The sequence below is a fragment of the Leptonotus elevatus genome, chromosome 10 (genome assembly GCF_054856555.1).
Source record: "Leptonotus elevatus isolate MCC_2025b chromosome 10, RoL_Lele_1.0, whole genome shotgun sequence".
NCBI classification, from domain to species: domain Eukaryota; kingdom Metazoa; phylum Chordata; class Actinopteri; order Syngnathiformes; family Syngnathidae; genus Leptonotus; species Leptonotus elevatus.
This window is the reverse complement of record NC_141248.1, coordinates 1,718,020-1,728,621: the sequence shown is the minus strand read 5'-3', so window position 1 is coordinate 1,728,621 and position 10,602 is coordinate 1,718,020. Positions and strand designations below refer to the sequence as shown.

At 40.0% G+C, this 10,602-nt stretch overlaps 2 long non-coding RNA genes across 2 annotated transcripts; both read right to left on the bottom strand.

Annotated features, from left to right (window-relative positions):
- Nucleotides 1-585: 585 nt before the first annotated feature.
- Nucleotides 586-3,442, bottom strand: LOC147166725 (uncharacterized). The gene is made up of 6 exons (XR_015096373.1): nucleotides 3,359-3,442; nucleotides 2,351-2,388; nucleotides 1,883-1,977; nucleotides 1,525-1,738; nucleotides 1,052-1,185; nucleotides 586-862 (listed from the first exon to the last, which is right to left on the bottom strand). It is a non-coding gene; the product is annotated as an uncharacterized LOC147166725 (long non-coding RNA).
- A 1,227-nt stretch (nucleotides 3,443-4,669) lies between these two features.
- Nucleotides 4,670-8,015, bottom strand: LOC147166724 (uncharacterized). The gene is made up of 3 exons (XR_015096374.1): nucleotides 7,868-8,015; nucleotides 7,009-7,134; nucleotides 4,670-4,776 (listed from the first exon to the last, which is right to left on the bottom strand). It is a non-coding gene; the product is annotated as an uncharacterized LOC147166724 (long non-coding RNA).
- Nucleotides 8,016-10,602: the final 2,587 nt, after the last annotated feature.

Here is a 10,602-nt window from a genome sequence, read left to right as displayed (position 1 = left end):
CATGACAAGAAGGCAATCCAGTTTTGCTTGACAATGTCTCACAACTTTCCGAATGCGTTCATTCCCTCTGTGAACTGGTGTATCATACTGACAGTTCTATAACACAACAGAAAGAAACCATGCATTTGGAATATATATATTAAAAAAAAAAGAATGAATAACTGGGCCAAAATTCATATGACTGTATTGTTTGTATGTAATAACTTTATTTTTACGTCATAATTATCTGTTTATATTGGCATTTTAGCATTCATGACCAGGACAGAAAGAAAACAAAGTCCCTATGTTCGTACCTTTAAAATAATTAATTACATCTCTCTCTAGTTTTGTAAATGACAAACAAATGTCCAACTGTTGCTCTTCTGGGAGATTGTGTCTGTCTCTGTAATTTGTAACAGTAACATTATCATTTTTGTATTGGTAATTTGCGACATACAGTTGTATTATTGTTAATACTGTGCTGCAAAACCATCAAACTGTCCCCAAAAAAGTACATTTATATTAGTTATTGATTCAAAAAAATTTGCATTTCAATGTTATTTTATTTATGTTTTAAATTTCAAAATATAAGCTACTAAAGGCAGGATCAGTTTAATATAGACACATCATTTTGTAAGTAGTAGTATACTGTAAATTCATGTTTTGGAGTGGCACTGTTTCATAGTGTTTAAAGATGTGAATCTTGTTTACTTTGCGTATGTTTTTACCTGAGAAAGATGTAGTGCTTTACCACATATGCATAGATTTTTGGTATGTCTTCAACATAAGCATTGAATATTCTTGGGATGCCACACGCAGAAATCCAGTCCGATAAGTCATGGCGGAGTGTTGTCATGTCCTCGGTTGTCTTGTACTGTTGAATCTTAGAGAGAAACATGAGTGGGAACAATGCTGCTCAGTCTCAGATTGACCTTTGATTTTTTTTACACCCATAAAATTAAATGCAACAACTGGTGGCAGAATTGTGTTTTTTTTGTTTGGTTTTTTTGTTTGTTTTTTTTGTTTGTTTTTACAAATCCCAATACATGTTTACATGATAACCGTTAAGTACCCTCATGACTTTGCTTTGCACATCTGGGTCAGGCAGCACATTCCAGTCAAACTGCTCCAGTGGTGGCTCCTGGCCGCACATCAACTGGAAGAGGCAAGGATCCAGGGCCTTGATGCATGGACCACCATGAGCAACTGTGTAAACCCTGAACTGGTCACCGGCCAATCGCAGGATACACATAGACAAACAACCATTCAGAGTCACAATCACACCTACGGAAATTTGGAGTGTTCAATTGGCCTACCATGCATGTTTTTGGAATGTGGGAGGAAACCCACACAGGAACTGAGAGAACATGCAAAGTTGCAAACTCCACACAGGCCAAAGCCACAATCAAACCATGAACCTCAGAACTGTGAGATAGACATGCTAACCAGTGCACAAGGATGCAAGGACCAACAATTTGTATTACTGTGCAGTTCACCAGAATAAATGTTTACAAAATATGTATAAAATGGTATTGGCATTCAGACCTGAAAAATTCACGCTGTGGTTCCCCCATATCATCTGCATCTTCTCCGACAAACTCAATGTGTATGGATGGCTCCAACAAAAACTCACTCTAGAGAGTGCTTTAATGGCACTCTCCAGAAGCTTACTCCTTCTGATACAAATGGTGGATGCCATAGTGCTAGAAATGTGATCCTCGTGATAAGTCCTCAAGATACTGGCAAGATCCACTTCTTCCTAATATATATGAAAAGAACAGTACATTAGAAATTAATGGCAGAAACACTGGTAGAAAGTGGCAAAATCATTCATTCATAAATATTTAAAAACTGAAAAAAATTAAAATTTTGCCCATGTTCTGTTTAAAAAGTTATAACTTACTGGAGGGCTGTCATTTTCAAAAGGATCTGCAATGATGTCATCATCTCCCCCATCTTCTTCAATATCATCATTAAAAAAGTCACTTGACAGGAGTCCTACAAAATAAGATTACACAAGTCATAATTACACACAGGAATCCCGGAGACCTAAACCGTTTGTATTATACAGGAACTACATTGTGATTTTGCTAGATGTACTGAGATTTCATTTATGCATGTATATCTCATTTTTTTCACAGAAATGTTGACTACTACAAATACTTTGTTTTCTGTATTTGTCATATAGTTTCATAACTATCGTAAAGGAAAAAACTTTGTGTTGTCCAGCATAATCGATAAGAGAGGGATGTTTAGCTCTCTGTCAATATACAGTATACAGCAAGGGCACAGCACAAGTGTTGAGAACAGAATTGAGATTGAATAGAATACAATGTAACACATGGCTCCTGTTTCTAAACCTACAAAATACCTGTTCATAGGTTCCAAACATGTTGCTCTGTAGAAGACCTTGAAAAATAGAAATAGTGCATGTGATAATGGCATAAAAGGATAAAGGCTATAGTTATATTTCTAGAACATGCTCAATATGACTGATTATTTATCATCACATCTGGGGTCCCAGCATTGAGCCACTGTGCAGGATCCAAACTTGACTCTATACTTGACTCTTGTTGGAAAGAGTTACATTCGTACTTACATTCAGCTCTCTTCTATTGAGGTTTTCACAGAAAGGGTGACTTCCAAATAGAGACGCACAATAATGCTATTTTCAAACAATACCGATAAACCAATAATTTAGAAAGTGTCGATGTCAATAACCAATAAGTAAGTTGATAATTGTTTCCAAAATTAACTTGTGTGTGTTTACTTTTGAGTCCTACTATAAGTCTAACATACTACAAATTCAATGAAACATTGTGTAAAGCACCATGAAGCTGAATTTTCTTGATATCTCTGCTTCAGACAACCAGTAATCCATTTTGAGTTTGCCAAAACAAAACAGTCATGTTTAAAAAATGCAACAAAAAACTGTGGGGTTAACATTTTGGGGAGACACAGTAAAGAAAGCCCACAATGGCGACTGCCATGTTGCCCTAATGCATCTTCTGTGAACACGAGGTAGTGCGCATTACGACGTGACAAATATGCGACACTACCATAGGAGAGGGGAGGGGTTGAGCACAACCACAACAGATGGACCAACATGACATGATACTAATATTGGCGGATTTCTTTATTATCTGGTTTATCTATATGATGTCAGATTGATTGATAATTGCTGATAATTATCAGCGGATTTCTTCATTATCTGGTTTATCTGTTTGACGTCAAATTGGTCAATAATTGTCGATAATTATCACCGATATTATCGTGCATCCCTACTTCCAAACGCAAATCATTAACATTTAGACCACCATTTTCTTCAGTCTGAATTATCAAGTACACACGAAATACAGTATTGTTTACAAATACTTACGAGTACTGCGTTGAAGTCTGTCCTTGGTGCACTTCCTTCATTGTCCATGGATGTAGGCAAAGACTGGGAACTTGCACTACACTGTAAAAATAATAATAATAATAATAAAAATAGTGAAATAACAGAAATTTATTCTTTCTCATAAAACATGCCATTTAAGAAACAATATTTGGAATGTCTTTCTTTTTTCTTTTATTAGATCCTGGAGATAACATCCTCCTGTACAAATCCATTGAAATCTGCTGTCGAGATTCCTCATTGACCGCTGCAACAGCTCAGCTGGGATAGCTGGGATTCCATCATTGTTTGATTGTAAATGGCATGTTTAAAGATTTCAATTACTATGAACAAAATATGTTTCTTCCATCACACTTGGTTTTATTGGATTGTTAAAAAAAAGTTCCCGTTTTTTGGTCACCCTAACAGTATAAAACTAGATATTGGGTTTAAATTATATCTATACAGCTTTACATTTTGACTACTCATTCACCTTCAGTTCAGTATATTGCTCAAGGATACTTCACTATGGTCACAAAGGGGATCAAACCCACAATTTCATGGATACTAGCCAACAACTTTACCACTGAACCACGCCGCTGCTGTTTTTAGCAATTTTAGATCACATGAAATGTATACTCGTTGGTCGTGCTGATGCCCCATGGCATCCCTAAATCAATTGCAATTATTTGCTTTGCATATTATTTATCCTCTCATATATTTTCCCCTTTCCCTATGCCTCTTTAGATGTCCTTTCAAAATAAATGTTAATACAATGTCAATGAATGCTACCATCTAGTCAACTAATTAAGAATTTATCGTACAATTATACATTTTTAGAATTAATTTCTCAGTAATTGTAAATGTCTCTAATTTTTAAAGGTTTTAAAGTTGCATACATTTCAGAGGTTATTCCCTTAAATAACAGACAAATATTTGAGGAATTACGATTTATTTGTGAACCTATTTTAACAATAAATATATGCATTACTAATACGTTTCTCTGTAAAACAACAGAAATATTAAGTTGTGAAATATTGTGTTAGAGTTACAGAGATTTCATGTTATTTTTACATTCAGGTAAGAACAGTCTATTTTTGAAAATGTAATAATTTTTTTAAAATAGGAAAAACCTGTAATTTCAAATAAAATAACAATCGAAATTCTGTTTCTTTAGATTAAAAAATATATATTATTACAATGTAGAATTGCTGTTAGATGTGACAAATGGCAAGTGTACTGGTACTCCAGGAAGCAGAGAGCATGACCTGAGGGACTGTAGCTGAGGCTAGCGATCCGAGAGCTGATGATGCAGGGGACTGAGATTGATTATTGGGTGAGACTTCCAGTTCCGGTCTGCAAGCTGTTGTGGTAGCTGTGGAAGAAGCAATTGTCTCTGGTGTCCTTTCAGATTCAGTGATCTAAGTTGAAAACACAAACTGTCTTATTAGTAAGTCAACACAAACTGTCTTATTAGTAAGTCACTACACTAATATAAAAAAAAAGGAATGTTTGATTAATACAAAGACAAACACTAACCTCTATTGGCAGTGAAATATTTGTCTGGGGAAGAATATATATTCTGCTTCTGCCAACTGCTTTTCTGAGGTCCTTCAAAGTATTGGCCTGAATTTTACTCAGAAGCCTCGATTTGTCAGCTCTTGCCAGGTGAAAGCCAATTACGTTTAGGCTAACAGAGGGAAAGCTTTGGCATATGTGTTTATTAAACTCTGGAAGAGTCCATGACAACTGCACAAAACATTGAGGGGAGGTTGCCCCGAGTAGCTCATGACTTGGGTTCCCTGGAAAACAAAAATAAAAAAAGCTTCTCGGTGGCAGGGCCTCAGGGGTGGATGAGATTCGCCCGGAGTTCCTAAAGGCTCTGGATGTAGTGGGGCTGTCGTGGTTGACACGTCTCTACAACATCGCGTGGACATCAGGCACAGTGCCTCTGGATTGGCAGACCGGGGTGGTGGTTCCTCTTTTTAAGAAGGGGGACCGGAGGGTGTGTTCCAACTTTAGAGGGATCACACTCCTCAGCCTCCCAGGTAAGGTCTATTCGGGGGTGCTGCAGAGGAGGATCCGTCGGGAAGTTGAATCTCGGATTCAGGAGGAGCAGTGTGGTTTTCGTCCCGGCCGTGGAACAGTGGACCAGCTCTACACCCTCAGCAGGATCCATGAGGGTGCGTGGGAGTTCGCCCAACCAGTCCACATGTGCTTTGTGGACTTGGAGAAGGCGTTTGACCGTGTCCCTCGGGGAGTCCTGTGGGGGGTGCTTCGGGAGTATGGGGTACCGGGCCCTCTGATACGGGCTATTCGGTCCCTGTACGACCGATGTCAGAGTTTGGTCCGCATTGCCGGCAGTAAGTCGAATTTTTTTCCTGTGAGGGTCGGACTCCGCCAAGGTTGCCCTTTGTCACCGATTCTGTTCGTAACTTTTATGGACAGAATTTCTAGGCGCAGCCGGAGTGTCGAGGGGGTCCGGTTTGGTGGCCTCAACATTGCATCTCTGCTTTTTGCAGATGATATGGTGCTGTTGGCTTCTTCAAGCCGTGATCTCCAGCTCTCGCTGGAGCGGTTTGCAGCCGAGTGTGAAGCGGTTGGGATGAGGATCAGCACCTCCAAATCCGAGACCATGGTCCTCAGTCGGAAAAGGGTGGAGTGCCCTCTGCGGGTCGGGGATGAGGTCCTGCCCCAAGTGGAGGAGTTCAAGTATCTTGGGGTCTTGTTCACGAGTGAGGGTAGGTTAGAGCGGGAGATCGACAGACGGATCGGTGCAGCGTCTGCAGTGATGCGGACGCTGTATCGGTCCGTTGTGGTGAAGAAGGAGCTGAGCCGAAAGGCAAAGCTCTCGATTTTCCGGTCGATCTACGTTCCTGTCCTCACCTATGGTCACGAGCTGTGGGTCGTGACCGAAAGAACAAGATCCCGGATACAAGCGGCCGAAATGAGTTTCCTCCGCAGGGTAGCCGGGCTCTCCCTTAGAGATAGGGTGAGAAGCTCGGTCATTCGGGAGGGACTCAGCGTCGAGCCGCTACTCCTCCACGTTGAGAGGAACCAGTTGAGGTGGCTGGGGCATCTGGTTCGGATGCCTCCTGGGCGCCTCCCTGGGGAGGTGTTCCGGGCATGTCCTACCGGCAGGAGGCCCCGGGGACGACCCAGGACACGCTGGAGAGACTACGTCTCACGGCTGGCTTGGGAACGCCTTGGGATCCCATCGGAGGAGCTGGCTGAAGTGGCTGGGGAGAGGGAAGTCTGGGCTTCCCTGCTAAAGCTGCTGCCCCCGCGACCCGACCCCGGATAAGCGGAATTGAAGACGGAACGGAACAAAAATAAAAATAAAAATCTAACAATATTATAACAGTACTGCTTCAACAAGTTTATAATTTTTTTTTAATCTTGCTAGCTATTTAATTGTGCTATTTTTTATATATAGGTTGATATGTTATACTGCGTGTATACAAAAGTTTGTTATGTCTGTGTTTGTGCAAGAGGCTACCTCATGATAAAAACGTCACTGGCCTAAACCTGCCAGAATGTATTTTTTATATTTAACGCTACAATACTGCACAACCAACGAAGCAATATAACACATAGATTTTCTGCATACACAAATGCAATCTCACTGAGCAAATCAATAGTGTGTACCTTACCCAAACCAATTCTGGTTAGTTTACAGCATTGTGAAGCCGATGGAAGAGCGAGATGATCAGTATTTGGCAACAGAAAGAGCCTTACTTTCCAGATTCCATTTGTTCCATTGGCAGGTCCTTGTGTTTCTGTATAAACAAGAATGTGTTAATGAGATGCAATTGTCAGTAGCACATTCAGCAAAATGGGGTATTTTAATCTCATCATAAGACTATACAAATACAGTAGACTATGGGACGTGGGGTAAAAAAAATAAAAAATAAAATAAAAAGTTCCGTGACGACCATCTGGGGTGGGCGATGAACATTCTTAAACATGTGCTCAAGAATCTTCAAAAGAACACTTTTTTTTCACACGCACAAATGTAGCAAATTAATCAAGTACTGGTCCACTAAAGAATTAGTTCCACGGCTCAAGACTGCCCTTAAATGTTGGCATTTTGCGCCAAAAATTTAAGACACTGCAAAAAAAATAAAATAATCTAAATTGTGCATGTGTGCCCAGTAAATTTGCTGATGTATTTATTTGTAATTCTTTAATAATTTTGATGGTCTTTAATACTGAACATATGTTGTACTTCACAGTACTCATTTAATTATTATTTATTAAGAAAAAAAGAAGAAGAAAAAAAGGCATGACGCCACAAATCGGCTGCTACCCTATTATTGGTGAAGTTTTTGTTTCTGTTTGTTTTTTTGCCTCTACAACACCGTCACCGCAAATTTCTTTGAAATATCGTGATATTATTTTTAGGCCATATCACCCACCCTAATAGTATTGATTGACAGTAGCTAGTAGTAGTAGTAGTAACTAGCTGTAAGTAGTACTAATTGAATTTGCCATGTCAAAAAGTTAGCCAACCTGTCGTTGTGCGTGCTCTTCTGCGTCTCCGAAATGTGTTCCTTGTGGCTCGCAATAAGTTGTTTCCATTCATCTGCGCCGCCAGTTCTTGTCTTGCAGCATCAAGTGCATTCCAGACGCGACTAATAACTTAATCAAATCCACTTTCTGTGGCAGATTCAGGTGAAGACCGGCTCATGTCAGCAATCTGCAGGAGGCCCGCCCAAAAACGTTGTTGCATACGCATACTGCCACCCACTGGTCACTCTCTGTCCATGCCTGTACACTGCACTATATCTATACAGTGCAAAAGTACTTATCCAGTTATTTAAAAATAAAACAAACAAACTGAAAACAGCCATAATGCTTATTTAGTTTACTGGTGGGTCCGAGATGAATTAAGCATGTGTTGTTGTTGTTTGTTTTTTGTAAATACAGTTTATTTTCTTTAGATGTATTGCGGTCCAGGCACTTAAGGGTTAAAGCTTCAAGACATCTAATTTGAATATCGACCAATCAAAGTTCTTGTCCCGCCTGCTTCATTTGCATGCAGTCCACTAGTGAACGTGTTGGCGTTTGAGTCGCATTCAAGACGTCTATGGTCTATTGTTGCATTTTGCATGTTGACGTATAAGGGCCGAATGTCCACTGGTATCAGCAGTTGCGTTTTTTCTTACCTTAGTGGTTCACTTGTAAGGTTTAAAATAGATTACTAGTTAACTAGGAAGGCATAGAATGTCCACGAGTTACACTAGTTGGGATCTTCCCAACCTTACTATCTGACTAGTGAGGTACAAAATGTGATCTAGTGAACTAGTAAACGCAAATATACCCACTTGTGGCACTAGTTGGGCTCGTTTTGACCTCACTTGTTAACTAGTGAATCACTTGGTTTCTCTCTCGCAAGCTAGTTACATCCAGACTGAGTCACTAGTTAACTAGTGACACTGATGTTTATTTAACTAGTTAACTAGTAGAAGGCATTTTCTTTCACAAATCAGACCAAGAAATGGACTTGTACAAGATTTGACAGAACACGTTGGACATTTTTCCTACATGTTGGGCGTTGGCATTGGTAAGCAACTGTGCACATCTAGTACAACAAATATCTAACATGTAGGGAGTTTTGTTGCACTAGTTGATAGTTGGTAGTATAATAGGCGTCTTTTACATCATACTAGTTTAACAAAAATGCTTACTAGTTGACATATGCGCACAACTAGTGAACTTGCGAAGTGTACTGGCAAACATGTCAACTAATGAAATGTAATTATTTTCACTGGTTAACTAGTGTGCACATGGCAGCTAGTGAGCAATTGTGTGAAACTTGCACAGTCAAAGTCTGTACAAGTTCAGTCTTGAGGCCGACACGTGAGACAAAATACCTTCTACTAGTAAACTAGTGATAAGAAAATCTGTCACTAGTTTACTAGTTACTCACTCTGTACGCAGATAGTTTACTTTTAGGAAAACAGGTGTTTCACTAGTTAACAAGTGGCATCATAAAGAGCCCAACTTGTGTAACTAGTGGATATCGCTGCATTTACTAGTTAACTAGTGAACATTTTGAGCCTCACTAGTTAGCTTGTAAGGTCCAAATAGATGCAAGTAGTTGTGTAGTCTGGGTTTCTGCATTCACTAGTTAACATGTAATCGTAATAGGCATCCACTTGTTAACGAGCTCCAATTCCTCAGGACAACTTGTAAACTAGTGTAAAACATGCAATTAAAGGGGGTGGGATAATCTGAATCTTGATTGGTGTATTTTAACTGCAGCGCCAATAGGAATCCTGGATGCACGTCGGCCCCACCTCCTCATTTATTTTTTGGGTGTTACTAGTTTACTAGTGAGCACGTTGCTGAAAATGAGTGACTAGTCAGAGTTTCTGTGCAACTAGTATGACAAAGTGCATAGCCAGTGTGGCTAATTGTCCAAATAGTGCTGACAAAGACTGCACCAGTGAGGAAACACTACTGTCTGATATCAAGGATATGGAATAAATGCTCAAAGGGCTTGCCATAGCTGGCTGTTGAAGAGGGTCTTCTGCCCAGATTTAGTCATAACTGTTTTAATTTCCTTATTTCCTCAGTAGAGCTTTGTGAGTGTTATCGCAATTTCTGCCAGGTGCCGTCATGACTGGGGGACCTCCTCTATTTCCACAACAATGGGCCATTGTCTGTGGTTGAAGTCAATGTGTTTGAATGATGTCTTTAAAATCTCATCTCATGTCCGGTGAACTCCGGGTGGGCTGTTTGCTGGGGGCTTTGTGGTACCGCCCTTCAAGATAGTATAAGAATGTTGTAAGTGTCTGTAATGAATGATGTCTTTAAAGTCTTATCTCATGTCCGGTGAACTCCGGGTGGGCTGTTTGCTGGGGGCTTTGTGGTACCGCCCTTCTAGATAGTATAAGAATGTTGTAAGTGTCTGAAATCTTTGCACTTGTGAGAGGCTGCAGCCATGGTCTGGAACTCACTCGTGTCCGGAATATTCTGTAGAAATAAAAGCTTCGAACTAACTGTTCATTGATCTCCAGCCTGTATTCGGATAACCAACATTCTCACTACCCGAAAGAAAACGAACACGCGGAGGAAAACATCTGCCTCCTAACACTGTCATCTCCTAATTTACACAACTGACAATCGGGCTGTAATTGTAATGGACGCCATAAGAGAGAGAAATAATATCATGGGAAACAAAAACTGAATAACCCCCACCCCGTCAAAATAAGTATAGAAGTACAAATGAGCTTTTTGTT